Source organism: Nelumbo lutea, chromosome 8 (assembly GCF_056320005.1).
Source record: "Nelumbo lutea isolate HS-2025 chromosome 8, American lotus-T2T, whole genome shotgun sequence".
NCBI lineage: Eukaryota > Viridiplantae > Streptophyta > Magnoliopsida > Proteales > Nelumbonaceae > Nelumbo > Nelumbo lutea.
Window position 1 is genome coordinate 59,622,371 of NC_142691.1, and position 23,000 is coordinate 59,645,370.

At 41.1% G+C, this 23,000-nt stretch overlaps 1 protein-coding gene across 2 annotated transcripts in view; it reads right to left on the reverse strand.

The window, feature by feature from the left end:
* The window catches only part of LOC148844442 (Calcineurin-like metallo-phosphoesterase superfamily protein), a 154,005-nt gene that overhangs the window by 2,598 nt on the left and 128,407 nt on the right, over window positions 1-23,000 (reverse strand). The gene's annotated exons all lie outside the window — the stretch shown is intronic.

Sequence of the window (23,000 nt, forward strand, 5' to 3'; positions counted from 1 at the left end):
TGTTCCCTTTGTTGCTGCTGAATTTTGACGTTTGAAGTTAAGGGATAATAGACATTAAGTTCATTCCTAAGATTTTTCATACTGGCATAATATTCCTCAAGAGTCTGATTTCCCTGCTGCAAACTAAAGTATTCCTAATAAAATTGATAAACCCTTGTAGTGTTGTCTTGTCCAGAATAGAGTTTCTTTGCATGATCCCATATATCCCTTGCTACATCTAAAAACATGAAATTAACACTGATTTTAGGCTCCATATTGTTCCACAACCACGTCATGATTTGAGCATCCTCTTGCTTCCAATCACTAAAACCCAGGGATTCAGCACTCGGTTTCTCCTCCCGTACATGTTTCACTTTCTTCTTAGCCTTTGTGAAAACCTTATTTAGTCCTAGGTTACAGTAGAGAAGAAGGAGAAGAAGAAGAAGAAGAAGAAGAAGAAAAGGAGAAGAAGAAGAAGGGTTCGGCCAGTAGAGGAAAAATCAGTCCTCTCTCTAGTCGACCCACTTGTATTTATCTCCAATAACATAATTACAAGAAAGACCATATTGTCCCTCATAAGTGATGAGACACATAACTTGAACTAAAATAAAACAGACCTTTCACTCTCAAATATATAAAACCAAATGACCAAAATACCCCTGTTTTGTGTACTCTAACACTCCCCCTCAAGCTGGAGAGTATATGTCATAGAGTCCCAGCTTGTCACAAATATGATGTACTCTGCCCCGAGATAATCTCTTTGTAAAGAGATCTGCCCACTGATTTCCTGAGCTCACATGAGACGTGGTTATCACTCCACTTATCACTTACTCTCTCACAAAGTGACAATCGACCTCAATATGCTTGGTTCTCTCATGGAAGACTAGGTTGGAAGAGATGTGAACAGCAGCTTGGTTATCACAGTATAGTCTCATGGGTTTGTCAACCGAGAACCCCATCTCTGGTAGCAAGTTCTTCAACCATACTAGTTTACAAGTGGTATGAGCCATAGCTCTGTACTAAGCTTCTGCACTACTCCTTGCCACCACTATTTGTTTCTTGCTCTTCCAAGTTACAAGATTGCCACCAAGGAAGGTACAATACGCTGTACTTGATCTCCTGTCTGATATAGAACCAGCCCAACCAGCATCTGTATACCCTACTATTTCAAGAGTCCCTCCACTTTGGTATAGTAAACCACGACTTGGAGCACCCTTCAGGTACCTAACAATCCTTAGAACTGCTTCCCAATAAGGAATCCAAGGATATTGCATAAACTGACTCACCATACTCACAACAAATGATATATCTGGCCGGGTAATAGTCAAATAATTCAACTTTCCCACCAACCTCCTATATCTTCCAGGATCATCAAGCTCTTCACCTGTATCAACACCCAACTTGACATTAAGTTCCACAGGAGTCTCTGTTGGTTTAGCACCTAACAGTCCTGTTTCTTCAAGTAGGTCAAGAACATATTTTCTTTGACGTAAGTTAATTCCATGCCTTGACCTTGCAACTTCTATTCCCAGGAAGTACTTCGGGTTACACAAATCTTTCGTATTGAAGTGGTCCTGTAGGAATTTCTTCAACTTGTCAATCCCATTATTGCCACTCCCAGTTATGACAATATTATCCACATACACCACTAGCAAGATTTTCCCATCTTTTGAGTCATGGCTGAACACAGAATGGTCTACTTGACACTGTTTCATCCCAAAGTCTTTCACTACTTCACTGAACCTGCCAAACCATGCGCGTGGAGATTGTTTCAGTCCATAAATTGCCTTTTTGAGTCTACAAACCTTACCATCCTCCCCCTGAGCAACAAACCTTGGCGGTTGCTCCATATACACTTCCTCAATGAGATCACCATGTAGGAAAGCATTTTTGATGTCAAGTTGCACAAAAGGCCAATCATACATAGCAACTAATGAAATTAACACCAGAGCTGAACCAATTTTAGCCACAGGAGAAAATGTCTCCATATAGTCCACACCATACAACTGAGAATAGCCCTTGGCCACTAACTTGGCCTTCAATCACTCCACACTGCCATCTGGAAGATACTTCATTGTGTAGACTCACTTCCACCCAACAACATGCTTACCAGGAGGAAGAGTAGTGAGCTCCCATGTGTAGTTGTGTTGTAGAGTAGAGAGTTCCTCTTCCATGGCTTGACGCTACCCTGGGGAGGTAAGGGATTCCTGGACAGTCTTGGGAATGGAATTAGATGATAGCAATGATATAAAGTTCCGATGAGAAGCAGAAAGGTAAGCAGCTGAAACATAGTGTGAAATAGGATGAGAAGTACAAGTGCGTTTACCTTTCTGTAGGGCAATAGGAAGATCAAGGTCCAAGGGAGGAGAAGCAATGACAGGATCTGTTGACGAGGGCTGAATTGGAGGAGGGGCTGGTGCTTTTCTGTGAGTATACACTCGTCTGATTGGTGGCCTATCAGTAGTAACTGGCACGGGAGGTGAATCTACAACTAGAATGGGAACCACGGGAAGGGGATCCGCAACAGGGACGAGAAGAGGAACTACGGGGGAAGGAGAAGGAACCACAGTATCTGAGAAAAAGGAACCGATTCAAAGAAGGTGACATCGGAGCACACAAATGACTTATGGAAGCTAGGGTTATAGCACTTATACCCTTTCTAAGTCCTTGAGTAGCCAAGGAAGATACACTTAGTAGCTCGTGCATCTAACTTGTCTAAACCAGGCCCCAAGTTTTTAACAAAACAAACACATCCAAAGATTCTTGGGGTGAGAGTAAACGGAGACAAGGTGGGAAACAACACCGAGAAGGGGGATTGACTTCCAAGGATGGACATGGGCATCCGATTGATGAGAAAATAGGATGTGAGAGCATCAAAGACCGAGTAGTTTCAAGGAGATGTCGATTTTTCCATTCAGCTACACCGTTCTGTTGTGGGGTGTAGGCACAAGAAGTTTGATGAATTATCCCATGGTGCTCTAAGTATTGCTGAAATGGTATTGAGGTGTACTCTTTGGCATTATCGGAGCGATCTTTCAGCATTGAAGAGTAGTAAAAATTTTTGAAAAATAGAGAACAATTCACTGTGATGAATTATCCCATGGTGCTCTATTTTTCAACATAAAATTTTTGAAAAATTTTGAACAATTCACTGTGATCTTTCATAAGATAAATCCATGTCATCTTTGAAAAGTCATCAACAAAAATTACAAAATACTTATATCCATTGTATGACATCATTTTGATCGGACCCAAGCATCAGAATGAACTAAAGAAAAAGGAATCAAGACACGTCTATCAACTCTTGACTAAAAGAGACTCTATGATGTTTCCCAAGCTGACATGATTCACAATCCAAAGATGAAAGATGACTCAAGGAAGGAACCAACAACTTCAGAGCCTTGAGAGAAGGATGACCAAGTCTGCAGTGCCATTGAAGAGTAGTAAGAGACGACTGAAAAGCTACTGGAGGGCCACCATCATCAAGGTAATACAATCCACCTGCCTCATGCCCTCCACCAATCTTCATCCCCGTCTTGAGATCCTGAAACACACAAGAAGAGGGATAAAAGGTTATGGAACAATTAAGTGACTTGGTTAATCTACTAACAAACATAAGGTTAAAGGGGAACTTGGGGACATATAAAACAGATGATAAAGACAAGGAGGAGAGATCAACATCACCAACACCACAGATGGGAGATGTAGAACCATTAGCAAGAGTAACTATTTGAGATGTGGAGGACCGAGAAAGAGAAGAAAATACACTAGGAGTCCCAGACATATGGTCCGAGGCTCCGGAATCAATGATCTAGTGTGAAGGCTTGGAAGCAAAGCAAGCCATACCTGAATGGGAAGGGTAGCTGTGTTCTGCTGAGAAAATGTCTGAAGGAATTGCTCATATACTGCACGAGGTACACTCACCATCTCCTTCCCAGAAACACCAGTAGATGTGGAGGTGATCGGGTCAGTTTGCTGACTTTCAGTAGCTATACCACTACCCTTAGTCACAGCATGGTTAGCTCAAGTGTTGGGTGGACCTTGTAAATCATAGCAGAAATTAACTGTGTGCCTCTCTAATCCACAGTATGCACACTTCCTTGGGGCATTACTTCTTCCTTTACCACGACCTCCCCTTGAGTCCCGACCTCTACTCCGGCCACCAGCACGGCTAAACATGGGACCACCACAGCTACCTAGAAGTCCACGACCACCACCACCACCTCTATTTCCACGGTCTGCCCCTCTAGTCACCACAAACCAGATCTGTATGAGAGAGAAGAATGCTCTATAGACTTAATAGATGTCCTCCTAAGGCGGGCAAAAACTTCTTCAAGTGAGGGAAGAGCAGACCCCTCTAGTATTTGTGCTCGGACAAACTCATATTCAGCCTTCAAACCCACCAGAAACCTTGTAACATCAAGTTGCTCACGCTGTTGTTGCTGAATCTGAACATCCTGTGTCAGAGGATGATACACATTGAACTCATTTCGGATATTCCTCAGACTTGCATAGTATTCCTCCAAGCGTTGTCTGCCTTTTCTTCAGATTAAAGTACTCTTGGTATAACTGATACACCCTAGTTGTATTGTCTTGCCCGGAATACAGTTTCTTAGCATGATCCCAGATTTCTTTAGCTGTATCTAGGAACATAAAGTTCCTGTTAATTTTTGGTTCCATGCTATTCCACAACCATGTCATTATTTGTGCATCTTCCTGTTCCCAGTCACTAAACCCTAGAGAATCAGAGGAGGGTTTCTCCTCTCTCACATGTTTTACTTTTTTCTTGGCCTTTAAAAACACCTCCACAGATTTTTCCCACGGCACATAATTTTCACCATTCAACTTAATAGATGTCATTTGAACATTTAGGTAATCTGGAGAAATCATAACGCCTGTTTTATTGTCATTCCCATCTACAATCGATGCCATCTTAACTAATTCACCTTACCTCACAAAGACTCACTGCTATATGTAGAGTATTCACCTTCAAATATTCAGCACAGCCTCATGCACTTCCACAAAACTTATGTCGCTTTCAGCACCACCAACTTGTTCAAATACACATTACACATCAAATACAAAAGCTGAAATCACTCAGTTATTAATTCAAACACCTATACTGCACACTGTAGAACCACTCACACAACAAAATACAAGGGCTGAAATCACTCAGCCATTAAACCAAACACTTACATTGCACTCTGCAGAACCAACTTGTACTCAGCTGAACACTGTTCACCGAACTTGCTCTCTTCATACCATTGAATAGAGAGCTTCCTACCAATCACCACAAACAGCCACTGCACCACAAACCGGAGGCATGAAGGCCTCCTACAGAGAAAAACGACCACTCCTTTTCAACCTTTCCCTTAATCTCCCAGTGGTTCTTGAGAAATCTGCAAAACCCTAGAGAGGAGGGCGATAAAAAAAAAACTGGATAAACTAGAACAAAAGAGCAAGACGAGAAGATCTGAACTTGTTACATGCGCACTGATACCATGTGAAAGCCTTATTTAGTCCTAGGTTAAAGTAGAGAAGAAGGAGAAGAAGAAGAAGAAAAGGGGAAGAAGAAGGGTTCGGCCAGTAGAGGAAAAATCAGTCATCTCTCTAGTCGACCCACTTGTATTTATCTCCAATAACATAGTTACAAGAAAGACCATATTGTCCCTCATAAGTGATGGGACACAACTTAAATTTAAATAAAACAGACCTTTCACTCTCAAAAAGATAAACCCAAATGACCAAAATACCCCTGTTTTGTGTACTCTAACAGCCTTGAAAAACACTTCCATCAACTTGGCTAATGGAACATAGTTTTCACCATTGAGTTTGATGGATGTCATCTGGACACTCAAAAAATCAAAGGTGATCATCACACTCGATTTCTGGTCACCACTTGAATCACCCACCAACGCCATTTCAATCTGCGAAACTGGTTCTGCCCGTCACACACACAAGAAGAAGAGGTTCCAACCACTGCACTACTGTTCTTCAACTACCACACCAACACATTAATAGTCACATGAGTTTGCCCTAACATATATTCGGCCGCTTTGAACACTACTGTACTTTGAACAGGCAGAAAAAAAAAACACAAGATCCCTCTTGAAACTGCTCATTCGAGGGTTCAGACCACCACTACTGCACCTACTCGACCACCACAGCTGTCACACATGGTGACAGCAGTCCACACAAAAAAAAAACTCTTTTTTTCTGTTCACTCGAACTGTTGCACTTGTCCACTGTCACCGGAGGTCAACCCACCGAAACCCTAGAAGCTGCAGCAGAAACCTGGGTTTGTCAGTCTTCTAACCCAGATTTCGCAAACCTGAAAAAAAACGAAAGAAAGGAGAAGGAAGGGAGAACGAAGAAGGCTGCAATTGACCTTTATCAGTGGCGCTCTGATACCATGTTTGTTTTCAGCTGAACCAAGAAGAAAGAAGAGAGAGAGGAGAGAAGGAGGGGGAGGAAGAAGAACAGTGCTGAACTGAGTAGTCCTTAAAGTCCAACCCAGTCGATCATTCATTTAGAATTGATAAACAAATATACAAAGACAGAAATGCCCCTGTCTATGTAGGAGACATACAAAGACTAAATTACCCCTGTTTAGTCGACTCTAACAATATATGTATATATATTTGACTCATTGGGGTGGGGGTCGATTATCACATTAGACATCCCTGAAACCTTTGGTGTTCTCTCCATGGTTCAAAGTATCAATGCACCCCTATGTATTGGCAGAGGTGTATCGGTACTAAAAACCATCCACTTCTATTTTTTAATTTTTTTTTTCAAAAATTGTTTTCTGGGTGTGTGTATATATATATTTGACTCATTGGGGTGGGGGTCGATTATCACATTAGACATCCCTGAAACCTTTGGTGTTCTCTCCATGGTTCAAAGTATCAATGCACCCCTATGTATTGGCAGAGGCATATCGGTACTAAAAACCATCCACTTCTATTGTTTAATTTTTTTTCAAAAATTGTTTTCTGGGTGTATATATATATATATATTAAACAAAGGAGGGTTTTAGGACCCAAAAGATACGATACAATACACTCGATACGGGGCGTATCGTATCAAGATTTTGATCCTTGGTTCTCTCATGAATTGGAAGATTGACATGGTATTAGAGCAGGCCATGTCTACTAGCTGCTGATTCAATTTGCTTCTTGGATGATTAGAGGATTGTTTGAGAAGTATTTTGATTACTATCAAACTCTGTTCGAAGATTATTTGAAGGCTGTTTTGATCAGCTGAAGCTGATAGTTTTATTTTTCTGGAAAAGACGCCCAACAAGTCAGTTTTTTCTTGTTTTCTCTAAATTGGTTGATTCAATCAGCCTAAGACTCTATAGTTGGTAGTTTGCTTGGTTGCTATCATAAGCCAGGGGAACCCTTTTTTCAATTTCTGTAGGTTTTCAGATATATTTTCTTTTCAATATTAGCAATTCCATCATACTTACATCTGGTGCATTAGCGGGATTCATAGGAGTCTCACTAGAATTACTTGGGTAGGTGCTTGAACTAGGAGGATCAAGGGGAGAAGATGGAATATCAGAGGGAAGAATAACCACAAAAGGAGTCTTCCACTCGTCTAGTCTCCCCTGAAGAGGATTTTAGGGAGGTGAAAAAAAATGCTTGTGACTCAAAAAAGGTAACATCTTTGGTGACAAATTTTCTTCTAGAGATAGGACATAGCACTTGTACCCTTTTTGCAAAGGTAATACCCAAGACACAATGAAGAGCTTTAGTATCTAACTCTGTTTGTGTAGAATCCTTGACATGAATAAAAAAAACTCAACCAAAGACTCTAGAGGGGAAATTATCTTGGTTAGGACACATGATAGAGAAAGGAGTTTTCATTCACAACAGCTAGGATGGCACCTTGTAGAGAGATTGGGAAAATGGGCCATAGTTTTTCTTTTATTTAAGTAGCTTTATTTCTGCTGTGGTGGGCTTTCTTTATGGGCTTAATTCTTATTTCTTGCTTATGTTTTAAGTCAGCCACCCAACTAAGGGCACTCTTGTATCTTTACATATATTTTATTTCAGCATATATAGATTAAATCAGAGAGATAGAGAGGAGAGATTGAACAACTCTCTTTCTCTTCTCTTCCATTCTTTCATCTTCTCTCTAAGCTTTTGCTGAAAACCCTCTTCTCCTGAAGGGATGAGAGATCCATCATATGGATGGCTGAGCCCTGCAGGAAGGTTGGGCAAAATTTCAAAAATTTCTCTCTTTCCCATGTGGGAATCGCATTCCCTTTTTTAGAAAATTGGATTTTCAAGTATCAATCTTGAAACCAAACTGGACCAGATTTGAAACCAAAAGGGAGGAGAGGGATATACTTGATACGGAGTAACGGTAACTCCCAACGAAGGTGTTCACGCCCAAGGAGAAAACCAAAGACTGCTTCCACCGAAGATGACACGGTGTGACGTGAAACAGAATTAGCAGGACGGTTCTTCAGCAAGAACCGAATTCTTCAACAAGAATATGATGGAAGGCTGGTGAGCACGACTTCAGATTGCCTTTTCTAGCAAAAGGCAATATCAAGAACTGTTCTTGATCACTACCCACAGGTGGAGATCGAATTGGGTAGGGGCGGCAAGAACAAGAAGAAAAGAGCAGAAGACAGGAGCTGTCAAATTGTGTGTTGTCTTCTCTCTTGATTCAACAGACTGTGAGTTGTCTTTGAAGGTCCGCTCTGCTCTCCTATTTATAGCCTTAAAGAGAGGTTCTGCTAATCTCATTAGGAGTTTCCTGATCCAAATCTTATATTTGGATCTGGACTCTCTTTAAGGGATAAGGATAATCCCTTATCTTATCTGTAGATAAAGATCAACCTTCCTAATTAAATTAGGAGTTTCCTGATCCAAATCTTTATTTGGATCTGGACTCTTTGAGTGGATAGGGATAATCCCTTATCCTATCAGCTGATCCAAATCCCAGAACCGCCCCTATTTAATTAATCTTATTAAGCCAGTTCGAATTGGTCTTTAGGCCCATTAAGTCTATGTGCTCACTTAACCTCTTAACCTGCTGCCCAATTGGCTATCCTTGTATGGCGTGGGACCCAAACATTGATCTACACATCAGCCACATGGGTTCAGCCCAGCCTTTGTTACAAGGCCTGGCCGAATTCACTGTAGGAGACAGTGAACCCCTGAGTCCATCACCATGGGCTCTTGATGGGCCCAACATTTACACTAAATGGTCCTTGGGTCCAACCACCTTATGAAAACCCAAGGACTGTGGGCAGATGCAAGACTAGCCCATTAGGTATTACCCTCAATGGTCTTACACTTAACCTCTCAGCCCATAATGACCAAACACTGTCTGACAAGAGAGGACCTCTCCCTCGGCTACAAGGTGCAGTGCTACAATCTCTATTCACATGGATTCCGGGAATTAAAACCTCTTGCAAACATTTTGTAACCATAATATATATATATATATATATGTATATCTTTATATAAATATATTTTGCAAAACAAATTTCAATGGTTGAAATCAACTGCCGGCAGTTTAGGTTTCCATTAGAGAGAGTGCATCCCTAATCATTCACTTCCTCCAACAAAGGGGCTGATCCTGTCACTATGATCACCCACTCAGATGAATTCTCGGACTGTCCCAACATACCCAGGTTTTGACCCCCTCTAAGGATCTCACTGATTGACATATCAAAGACAGCCCAATCCGACACCTAGTGTAGTATCATAATCGAGTCTAGGGGTCAGGTGTAACATTCCAGTTTTGCCCATTTGTCTCCAAGGTCCAGGGCAATATTGGAATTTTGGTCCGGTTCAGGGTTTCAAGAAAAACCCACACTGCATGTACCTCACATCTCACCCTGGCAGTTGAGACAAGCCACCCCAACCAACTTGGCGGCATATTAGTGTCAGCCTTGGCAGGATAAATCTCCCCAGATCTATCCAACGGCTGTGAAGATTCTAAACTAACACGAGTCTCATTAAGTGTCCAGTTTAAGGGTATTACACAGAAATGCACCACAATGACATGATTCAATTATGTACCTTATTCATTTGCAATAAATGTCAAAAAGGTACATCAATCTGATTGGAGCTAAAGGGCATAACTGTCTAACACTTTCTGTGTCAGTGGCTTAGTCAATGGGTCTGCTACATTTTCTGCTGATGCTACCTTCTGAATCAGGACGTCCCCTCGTCCAACTATCTCCTGCAGTACATGGTACTTCCTCTCGATGTGCTTTGACTTCGAGTGGGCTCGTGGCTCCTTAGCCTGAGCAATGGCTCCAGTGTTGTCACACAACAATGGAATGGGTGATGTGCTGGATGGAACTACTCCTAATTCCTGAATGAACTTCTTCATCCAATCGACTTCTTTGAAAGCTTCACTTGCGGCAATGTATTTGGCTTCGGTTGTGGAATCCACCGTGGACCCTTGTTTGCTGCTTTTCCAGCAAATAGCACACGATCCTATCATGAAGATATAAAAAGATGTAGACTTTCTATCATCTGGATCTGACTGAAAATCGACATCAGTATACCCTTAGATCTGTAGTGAACTACCATCGATACCAGACAAAACTATTTTGTCCTTCAAGGTATTTTAGTATGTTTTTCACAGTGGTCCAATGCTCCTGCCCTAGGTTAGATTGGTATATGTTTACCACACTCATTGCCTGAGAGATGTTAGGACGAGTGCACAGCATGGCATACATGATGCTCCCTATGGCTGACGCATAGGGAACCTCTTTCATGCCCTCAATCTCTTCGGGAGTCTTGGGAGACATACCCTTGGAGAGAGTGACTCCATGTCTGAAAGGAACATGTCCTTTCTTGGAGTTCTCCATGCTGTATATCTTGACTATTTTGTCAATGTAAGCAGATTGGGATAATCCTATTATCCTCTTCGATCTATCTCTATAGAGTTGAAGACCCAACAATTCTTTCCTTCCATATTTGCAGCAGTCTCTAGTCTCCTCTCTCAGCAATTCTCCCCTAACAAAATCTAAATCTGGTAGTGTACCCCTACTCAGAATATTGGACATATTTAGGTCTCAATCTCATGAGGAAATCGTTCACCTTCCTCTTCTCAAAGTGCTTCTGTAGATACTTAACTCATTGCTAAATTAGATGGCTCAATGTGAACTAATTCATATTCTGCCCACAAGTGAAGAAAACCTGTATAATATTCTGGTATCTTTTTATCTCCCCGGCAATAGGTAAATATTTCAGACTCAATTTAATACTGTCTTGAAATATTAGACTGATGATAAACCTTCTTTACATAAAAATACATTTCATAGGCTGTTTGCATTCTCCTCATAGGAATAGCAATGTGAGAAACAATAGAGCTAGGAACCCAGGAGACAATTTTTACATTGTCAAGTTTCCATTGTGTAAATGCCTTAGTGCCTGATTCATCAAGTTTATTAACAGCCTCATTTAAGTATCCTTCAAGCTCTTTTCCTTCAACGGAGAAGTCAAAATGGAACTTCCACATGCTGTAGTTAGTTCCATCAAACTTCATCGAAATAATGTCCACCTTTTCAGCCATTTTAATCAAGAAATATAATCTCAAAAGTGAAGTAACAGCCCTGATAACTAGTTTCCAAGTTTTTTAATCACTACACTTGGTCCAGAGATTTGCAACTGCTGAAGTCAATATCCCAACAATCAATCAAGAGGATCTTTCAGAAGAAACACCCTTGACAGCAAGGCAGAAGCAATCCGCAGATATGTATAGTCATTCACCTCAGTTATACAATCCACAGCAATTTGCCATACTATGGAGGAATCAAAATCCTTCAAAGAGAAAGCCAAAACAGATCCAACCAGATAGGTCTAAGTGGTAACAGTCCAAACCAGCAGTGCTCCAAGGCTGTCAAACTGAAGAGAAAGGAAATACTCTCTAGAACTGATATCGAAATGCAACTGAGTAGTTTAGGGAGTGAATAGTTAGAGTACCCTTGGGCAACACCAAATCTAGGGTCCCAAGAAAAAATAAGATAGCTAATTGAGCAGAAATGTCCGATTCACCAACCTGATGTGCAGATTTCCAGAAACTGCATTGAGTAGGTAAATCAGGTTTGGGTGACACACCAGTTACAGTTTCCCTTGGAACATATGTTTTCCCAAAGAGTTCTATGAAGATCTCCCTTGCTGAAATTGCAGACAGAGTATCCAGGATTAGGGTTGACTGAAACAACCCTAGCTTTAGTCGATGAGTAAAAAAAGCAGTAATATTTGAGAGGTATATGAGTGGACATGGAGCAGACACAGTCTGTAGAGCAACCTGCTCTAATACCATATGTGTATTTACAAAAAGGCCCTTGTGGGGAAAAGAAGAAAAGAAAAGAAAATAAGAGAGAAAGAAATAACATGATAATGTACAACAAGGACTATAGTAATAAGGTACAATATCAGGATTCTTCGCAGTGAATACTACAAGAAAACCAAACATACTAAGGGCACCTATTGGAAGCTGCATCCAGAGCTCATGCCTACCAGATTCAAGAATGGAAATGGTGGTAAAACGAATGAGTGGAAAGGGTAACGTAGCCACACTTCCTCACAAGGTGAACAAAGGCTGAGTCTAAGTCAATGGTGGAGCAACTTGCATCCACCATGGCTGAGTATGAAAAATATGCTGAATTATCCGTCACTTGGAGTCTACAACTACACCACCTACTCCTTCAGAGATTGTTACCTCCTCTTCTTATACACACTTAGGTACTCGTGCCACTGCAAACCATTTTAAGTAATAGTAAAATCCCTTGGATAATCGACTCTAGTGCCTCTAACCATATGGCCAGTGTTTCACACTTATTCTCCTCCTACCAACTCCTTTCAGGTTGAGACAAAATATCCCTTGTTGATGACTTTCTTGCTCTTATCATAGGCAAGGGAGACACCAAGACCTCACATGCCCTAACCTTATCATTTGTCCTTCATGTGTCTAAGCTTAATACCAATTTGTTTTTAGTTAGTCATTTAACTAAATCCTTGAATTGTAGTGTAACATTTTTCCCTTCATATTTGTGTTTTTTAGGACATGAAATCTCAAAAAGTGATTGGGAGTGGCCATGAGGCAAATGGGATATATCTGTTAGACATGCTTGAGTAGAGCTAAATACAACTTCAGAGAACTGCCTTTGTTTTAGAGTCAACTAGTCGCATTATGTTATGTCATTCCCATTTGGGTCATTTGTCCTTTTTTCAGTGAGAATGTTGTTTCTAGCATTATTTAAAGGAATGAGTCTATCAAGTTTTCATTGCGAGTCTTGTGAGTTCTTGAAACATTGTAAGAACACTTATCTTGCAAGTAATAAAAGATCTATTCCTTTTAATATTGTTCACTTTGATGTGTGGGGGCCTTATCGTTTACCTTGTATGGGTGGCTATAAATATTTTATCCTATTTATTGATGATTTTTTATGATATACCTAGATCTATCTTTATGCGCTCTCGTTCTAATGTGCCTAAGTTCAACAATAGTTCCATGAATATATACTCACCCAGCTTGATACCTAGATCAAAATATTCCGATTAGACAATGCTAAGGAATATTTTGAGAAGGATCTTACCTCTTATTTTGAAAAATTTGGAGTTCATCAGAATTCTTGTGCTTGTACTTTACAACAAAATGCAGTAGCGGAGAGGAAAATCAGACACATTGTGGAAGTTGCAAGAAGTATTTTTTTGCTACCTATATTCCTGTGAAATTTTGTGGCAATGCAGTTTTAACAACTACCTACCTTATTAACTCTATGCCTTCTCGAGTCTTGGGGTTTAAGTCTCCTTTTAGTGTCCTCTTCCCTCGGATTGATGTCTTCTCCATTCCTTTGCGTGTCTTTGGTTGCACTTGCTATATACACATTCCTAGTTTCAAGAGACATAAGTTTGAACCAAAGTGATGTAGGACTAGCTTAGTTCTAGTCCTTAGAGAATGCTGAATGGTCTTCTTGATTAGAGCTTTATGGCAATCAATGGCTATAATGGCTTATTAAAGGAATAGAGAGAAAATAGGGAGAGAAAGAAGAGAGAAAATACCTGGAATCACAAACAGGGTGCCTAGAATCACTCTAGGGCATGGGAATCACTCACCATAGCCAGCATAAGTAGAAGAAAACTCAATAATCCTAAACTATTATAGACTCTAAACTCCTAATAATCCTAGGAGTCAAACTGTTAGACTCATAATAGTCTTAGGAGTCAAATTGTTAGACTCATAATAGTCTTAGGAGTCGAACTGTAAGAATCAATAATCCTAATCCTACTTATGCAATCACTTTGAAATTTTAAACATAAACAAACTATAGCTACACAATTTAAGCCCTATCATTGGACCCCATAGAAAATTGCAAATATGACAAAAATACCCCTACTGTCCAAAAACATAGAAATACATAAAATGTCATAAAATTCCAATTTTGACTCTTCAGCTCCTACAACCAGTAGAAGATCAAGACTGTAATCAGTCTTGAATCCTAATAGGTTTTAGGTTTACAAAAGAAAAGAAAAGTGAGAAAGGAGAGAGAATAGAAGAGAAACAGGAGAACACAAGTGGTTGAAAGGAGGGACAGATTCTAACAGATCTGCCGCTGCCACTTTCTTATTATTTATAGGTTATGTTTAGTACATAATGGAAAGGACACATCTACCCTTAGTACTTACATAATGAATAAAGTAAATAAAAGCTGAAATAAATAACATCTGAATTAACAAACTGACACTACTATAACTGGAACAAATAACTACACATGGTGTCCTACGAACACAGTGGGGCCCACATCAGTGTTCTCTACACTCCCCCTCAAGTTGGGAGTAGATATCTATCATTCCCAACTTGGATAGGTCTATCTCTAACTTCTTCCTTGGTACAGCCTTGGTGAGGATATCCGCGAGCTGCATATTAGATGTGATGTACGGAAGACACTTCTTGTGATGTGACCCTTTCTCGCACAAAATGTCGATCGACTTCGATATGTTTAGTCCTGTCATGCTGCACTGGGTTGTGGGCTATATTAATAGCTGCCTGATTATCACAGTACAACATTAAGGGCTTTTCATAGTCAATACCCAACTCTTCAAGTAATGACTTCAGCCACAAGATTTCAGCCACTCCATTAGCCATTGACCTGTATTCCGCTTCAGCACTGGAGCGGGAAACAACACTCTGTTTCTTACTCCTCCAAGAGACAAGGTTACCTCCCACAAGGGCACAATATCCAGAGGTAGACCTTCTGTCATCAACACTCCCAGCCCAATCGGCATCTGTATAGACTTCCACCCTCATGTGATTATTGTTCTTGAGCAGTATACCTCTACTCGGGCATCTCTTCAAGTATGCTAATATTCTCTCTGCCGCAAGAAGATGAGAAGTTCTAGGGGAGTGCATGTACTGGCTAACAACACTAACTGCATAGCTGATATTCGACCGAGTGAGGCATAGATATAGGAGCTTTCCAACCAATCATTGGAACATAACTTTGCCTTCAAGAGGCTCCCCGCCCTCTGCACTAATCTTGTGATTTTGTTCGATGGGTGTATCAGTCGGCTTAACACCCAACTTTCCAGCTTCTGCCAACAGACCTAGAACATATTTTCTCTGAGAGATAAAAATCCCCTGCTTGGATCTAGCAACCTCAATACCCAAAAAGTACCGTAGTGCACCAAGATCTTTCACCTCAAACTCTTGATGAAGGAGCTGTTTGAGGGACTCAATCTCATGACTGTCATTTCCTGTCACCACAATATCATCAACATATACTGCTAGTAGTGTCAGAGAGGACTCCACCCTCTTGATGAATAGTGTATGATCTGACTGGGCTTGTACATAACCAAACTTTCCAAGGGCTAATCTGAACCTATCAAACCAGGCTCTAGGTGACTGTTTCAAACCATACAATGCCTTGTTCAGTCGGCAAACCTTCTTACCTGTCTCTGTATCATAAAATCCAGGAGACAACTACATGTAAACCTCTTCCTGTAAGTCTCCATTCAGAAAGGCATTTTTAGCATTCATCTGAAACAGGGGCCAAGAATGATTTGCTGCAAGGGATAACAAAACTCGGATGGTGGTCATCTTGGCTACTGGGGCAAAGGTCTCCAAGTAGTCTATACCATAAGTCTGAGTGAACCCCTTTGCAACCAACCAGGCTTTGTACCTTTCAATAGAGCCATCAGCATTATGCTTCACAGTGAACACCCATCTGCATCCCACCGGTTTCTTTCCTTTTGGTGGGTCAACCAGTGCCCAAGTATTATTCTTCAACAGGGCATCCATTTCGACTTGCATTGCATCTTTCCATTCTGGAACTGATAAGGCTTCTTGCACTGTTCTTGGAATAGGGACATCAGCAATGGAAGTGAGATAGGACCGGTAAGATGGAGACAAACGATCATAGGATAAGAACTGTGAGATGCTGTGAGCTGTAGAAGTGGTGAATGTCGTTTCCCTTTGCGAATGGCAATAGGGAGATCAAGGTCATCCACAAGAGGGGAAGTGGCAACAGTGAGAGGTATCTCAGTAGGCTCTGGATCTGGAGCCACGGAAGGAATTGGAGCTGGCCGGGACTGCCGATGACTAGGATCAACCTGCCTGCATTACCTGTGATAGACTCTCAACTCTGGCTCCCTCTGACCACCCTCACCACTGCAACCTTCATTATCTAGTGGAATAGGTAAAGGAACAACCCCACTCAAAACAGCCCCACTTTCACTCTCACTGCTCTCCCCCAGAGGAAAGAAACTCAAAACAACCCCACTCTCACTGCTCTCCCCCTGAGGAGAAACCCTAGGATAATAGGGTGTCTCCTCAAAGAAGGTGACATCCATGGAGACAAACCGTTTCCCTAAAACCGGATCATAGCAACAATAACCCTTTTGAGTTTGTGCATAACCAAGGAAAATGCATTTGGAGGCCTTAGGTTCAAACTTGGAATGATGAGGCCCGAGAAGCTGAACGAAACAGGTACAACCAAAGGTTTTAAGGGGAACAATGAACAACTCCTCGTCTGGGTATAGAAGGGAAAAGGGGGTTCTCATATCAAGAACCAAGGAGGGAACTCGATTAATGAGATAAACTGTCGTGAGGATAGCATCACCCCAGAAGCGAATAGGTACATTGGAGGTAAACATAATGCTTCTAGCCACCTCCAAGATATGCCTATTCTTCCTTTCGGAAACACCGTTCTGCTGTGGTGTATAAGGGCAAGTGCTCTGGTGAATAACTCCATGGCTAAGAAGGTAGGAGGTCAATGGCTGAGCAAAGTATTCCTTTGCATTATCAGATCTAAGGACTTTGATTTTGGTCCCAAGCTAAGTGAGAACCATCTGATGGAAGTTTTGGGTCAGAGCAGGAACCTCACCCGAGAACGCATAAGATAGACCCAAGAAAAACGGGTATGGTCATCAACAAACAGTAGAAAATATCTGTACCCACCCATAGAAGAGATATGATATGGCCCCCAAACATCAGTATGCACAATATCAAAAGAGGAATTACTCCTTTTATTACTTAAAGAATAAGAGGTTCTACAATGTTTGGCAAACTCACAACTCTCACACCTCAACTTTGATAACTCAACAGACTCAAATAAAGTAGGAAACAGACTCTTCAAAGACTTAAAAGACAAATGACCTAATCGGTTATTCCAAAGCATAACCGAACTCACAGACTGGGAAACAAAAGACTTCTGATCCACTGACTCCTCCCGACGAGAACTCCCTCCAAGCAGATAGATCTGGTTCATCTCACGGCCAGTCCCAATCACCTTCCTCGTCTCCAAATCCTGAAAAACACATCGGTTAGGGAAAAAGGTTACTGAACAGTTCATGTGTTTGGTAATACTACTAACTGAAAGAGGTTAGTATCAAGCTTAGGAACATGCAAGACAGAAGATAAAGAGATATTATCCGGTAGCTTGATGTCCCCCTTGCCCGAAATGGGAACAAGGGAGCCATCAGCAATGGATACTCTATCTCGGCCAGAGGACAAGTGATAAGAAATGAAGCATGGTAAGCTGAGGCTCGAGTACCTGAATGTGCAAATGCAGATGCGACAGGAGCTGATGGTGACTGAGATGAACTCCCAACTTCCTTTTCCAACTGTATGAGGGCAGCCCGAACAGCAGCTAGAGTCTCTAGGGATGTGCCTGATGAGGATGTTGAATCAGTGTTCACGGCCACATGAGCATTACCCTTCTTATTTCTTAGTTTTGCTGGAACCAAGTGAGGATGTAGCTTCCAACAAGTATCTTTTGTGTGCTTGGGTTTCTTGCAATGTTCACATACCAGATCCCGTTTATCTTCCTTCTTCCGGTCCCTTTCTGAGTCACCCCCTGGCTTAGGTTTAATAGCTGTCAAGGCTGGGAAAGAGGGCTGAGGCTGCATCATGACTTTCCTCCTGGTCTCTTCCCTATGCACCAGGGAGTATGCTTGAGAAAGGGTCACACTATCCCTTGTCAATATCTGTTGTCGCACAATGTCATATTCTGAAATCAAACCAGCCAGAAACTCAAATACCCTATTCGTCTCAACTTGCTTTCTGTGAGTCTGTGCATCTTTGGGACTCTCCCACTCAAGGGTCTCAAGATGGTCAATCTCATGCCACAAGTAGAGAAGTAGATAGAAACTGGCTTCTCTCCTTGTTTAAGGCTGTTCACCTCACACTTCAGTTCATATGCTCTGGCAACATTAAGGGGTTGGGAATATGTTTCTTTCACAACATCCCATATCTCTTTGACTGTCTTTGCCCACAAGTAATTTCGGCTGATATGTGGCTGCATAGAATTACAGCCACACCATAACCAAATAGTTCTCTTGAACCCACTTGGTGTATGTTGGGTCCTCCTTGGAAGGTTCTTTCACATCTCCCAAGAGGTAACCCGGTTTTCCCCTTCCTCCAATAGCCATCATGGCTGATTGAGCCCACTCCAAATAATTTGACCCATCAAATCTCATAGTTGTAATCTGAAACCCGGTTTCAGATACACTACCATAACTGTGGTTTCCAAAACTACTTTCTCCCTGACCCTTGAACTCCATCTTTGATCAAGATTCAGTGGCTACGAACTGTTAGAGTCACTATACTAGAAAACAGAGTCAAACAAGCAGGTCTGAAAACTGATCCGAAACCAACACAAATCTGATCTGATCTGATCTGAAACCAACCCAAATCTGATCTGAAATCAATCGCCTATCACAGTATAGGCAAGGAATCAACTCAAATCTGATCTGAAGTCAATCGGCAGCACAGTACCAGGCAGCCTGTCAATCTGAGATGATATTTTCTGAAATCACTACTGTGGGGCCCACCGCTGCGAGAGCAAAATTAGGGTTTCAACATAATTAGATTTGTTTTCTTCCACCATCTTCTCAAATAAGTCAACCGAGGACCCTTCATATGGTTCAGAAACCCAATCATCATTGATTCTATACCTGTAAGATTGTCTAGAAGATACCCTAGGCCTATAGAATCGGCCATTTTGTGAGAAAATTGTAAATAAACCATTAACTCTGATACCAACTGATGTAGGACCAGCTCAATTCTAGTCCTTAGAGAATGTTGAATGGTCTTCTTGATTAGAGTTTTATGGCTGTCAATGGATGTAATGGCTTCTTAAAGGAATAAGAGAGAAAATAGGGAGAGAAAGAAGAGATAAAATACCTTGAATCACTTACAAGGTGCCTAGAATCACTCTAGAGCATGGGAATCACTCACCATAGCTAGCATAAGGTAAAGACAACTCAATATGGTTCATTGCCTTTGTGTAAAACGTCCATACATATTTATAGACTCTAAATTCATAATAATCCTAGGAGTCAAACTGTTAGACTCATAATAGTCTTAGGAGTCAAACTGTTAGAATCAATAATCCTAATAGGACTCAAACTAAGCTGTTATATCCTATTTCAATTCAAAGAAGACTTAATAATTCTAATCCTACTTATGCAATGACTCTGAAATTTTAAACATAAACAAACTATAACTAGACAATTTAAGCCCTATCATTGGACCCCACAAAAAATCGCAAAATGACAAAAATACCCCTATTATCCAAAAATACAGAAATACATAATGATTGACCTCTCTATCAATTTGATGTTAAGAGTACATTCTTGAATTGTGACCTCACTAAAGAAGTTTATATGTCTCTTCTCCCTGGTATGTATGGTAAGGAGATGCAAGGCAAGGTAATGCAAACTAAAGAAGCCACTTTATGGCTTAAAGCAATCTCCATGTGCTTGGTTTGACAGGTTTAGGGCTGCTCTTGTTTAGTTCGTAACAACTTAAACTCAATCAGATCATACCCTCTTTGTTAAGAGGAGAAATACTTAGGTCACATTTCTTATTGTCTATATGGATGATATTGCTGTTACTGGCAGTGATACATAGGAAGTTAATGCTCTCAAGGAGTTCCTTAATTCTGAATTTGAGATCAAAGACTTAGGGGGGTTAAGATATTTCTTGGGCATTGAAGTTGCTACATCTAAAGAAGGTATCTTCATTTCCCAATGAAAGTATGTGCTGGACCTTCTCACTAAGGCTGGGAAGCTTAGTGCTAAACTTGCCTCCACCCCTATTGATGTGAATCATAAGTATTTAGCTGATGATGGTGATCATTTGACTGATGGGGAGTGTTTCAGAGATTGTTGTGGAAACTTCTTTACCTTTGTATAACACATTCAAACATTTCATATGCTATAAGTGTAATTAGCCAATTCATGCATCCCCCAAAGACACACATATGGCTTCTATAGATAGGACGCTATGTTATCTTAAGGACACTCCTGGGAAGGGTATACTATTTTCCAAACATGGCCATATGAAGTTAGAGGCCATTATAGATTCTGATTAGAAAGGTAATATAGATGACAGATCCACATTGGGTTATTGTACTATGGTAGCTGGAAATATTGTTTCCTAGAAAAGTAAAAAGCAGTCAATGGTAGATAGATCTTCCGCTGAGGCAGACTATAGGGCTATGGTGTTAGACAGTCTTGCATGCCCTTAGCTTCAATCGGATTTGATGTACTTTTGTTATTTAGTGGAAATAAATTTAAGTGCATGTTTGATTCATGTTGTTTGGTATAATTCTGTGTAAGACCCTAAAACTGGACACTTATAGAAACTTGTGTTAGTTTTAAATGTTCACAGCCATTGGATAAGTCTGGGGAGATTTATCCTGCCAAGGCTGATACTAGTGTGCCACCAAGTGTTGGGATGGCTTGTTTCGGCCATCAGGGTAAGACCTAAGGCACATGCAGTATGGGATTGCTTGAACCCTTGAACCGGACTAGATTTCCAGTATTGCCCTAGACCTTGGAGACAGATGGGCAAAACTGGAAAGTTACACCTGACCCCTAGACTCAATTATGACACATCACTAGGTGTCGGATCGGGCTGTCTTTGATGTGTCAATCAGTGAGATCCTTAGTGGGGGTCAAAACCTGGACATGTTGAGGCAGTCTGAGAATTCATCTGAATGAGTGGTCATAGTGACAGGATCAGCCCCTTTGTCGGACAATGGTAATGATCGGGAATGCACTCTCTCTGATGGAAACCAAATTGTCGGCAGTTGATTTCAATCGTTGGAATTTTGTTTTGCAAAAAAAAAAAAAAAAGATATATATATATATATATATATATATATATGTATGTATATGTATGGTTTCAAAAGATTTGCAAAAGGTTTTAATTCCCGGGATCCATGTGAGTAGAGAGTGCGGCACTGTTCCTTGCAGCCGAGGGAGAGGTCTTCTCTTGTCGGGCAGTGCTTGATCATTAAGGGCTGAGAGGTTAAGTGTAAGACCATTTAGGGTATTACCTGATGGGCTAATCTTGCACCTACCCACAGTCCCTGGGTTTTTATAAGATGGCTTGGCCCAGGGACCACTTAATGTAAGTGTTGGGCCCATAGGGTCCATGTGATGGGCTCAAGGGGGTCACTGAGTCTTTCAGTGAATTCGGCTGGGCCTTGTAATAAAGGCTGGGCCGAACCCATGTGACTGGTGTGTAGATCAATGCTTGGGTCCCACGCCATACAAAGAAGCCCAACTGGGCAGCAGGTTGGAAACTAGTTAAACACTGAACACTTAATGGGCCAAAAGCCCATTTCGAACTGGGCTGATATGATCACCAGTTCATAGGGCGAATCTGAGATTAGTGTTAGTAAAAGGATTGGGTCTTTGACCTTATCCACTCTAAGAGACCAAATTCAAATTAGATTTGAATCTGGTAACCTCCTGATAAGATCAGGAGTTAACTAACTTAATTTGTAGATAGGGTTAAGATTAACCTCTATCCAAATACTAATTTGGATGGGGATAACTCCCAAAATATTGGGAGGTTTCTTAATCAATAAGAAAGAGGAGAAAACCCCAAGCAGAAATATCATTTTTCGAACTAAGGGTTTGACAGAGCAAGAAACACATCCTGCAATCTGAGATTTGATCTCTCACAGACTCCAGAGAGAAGAGACAATTCTGCCCTCTTCGTCCCTAGACTTCTCCTCCTTCAGCCGCCGCCACTACCTGTTAGAAGATTGGATCTTTGCAGCAACAGGAAGTCAAGAAAGCAGTTCTTGACAATAGTCTTGCAAGAAAGACAAAAGGATTCGGTGTTCAAGGTTTCCAGAGGGTTCTTGTGAAGAATCCAGTGTGTAGGACGCACCCTGCTGGTTACGTTCCATCCATAGCTGTGTCATCTTCAGCAGGAGCGGATCTTGGTCAATTCTTCGGGCGTGAACACCAACTTTGGGAGATATTATTTCTCCGGATCAGGTATAATCCTTCCTGTTTCCTTTTGGTTCAAATCTGGTTTGTTTATGGTTCAAGTAGGATCCTTGAATAATGTATTCTAAATTTAGGGAATATGATTCCCAGTTGGAAGAAGGTAGGAAATTTTTTTGAAATTCGCCCCATTCCGCACCTTTCTTGGTGTCCATTAGATGGATCCTACCATTCTTTCATATGGCCCATGGGGTTTTAGAGTTGCTATGGCTTAGATCTCTCCTAGAT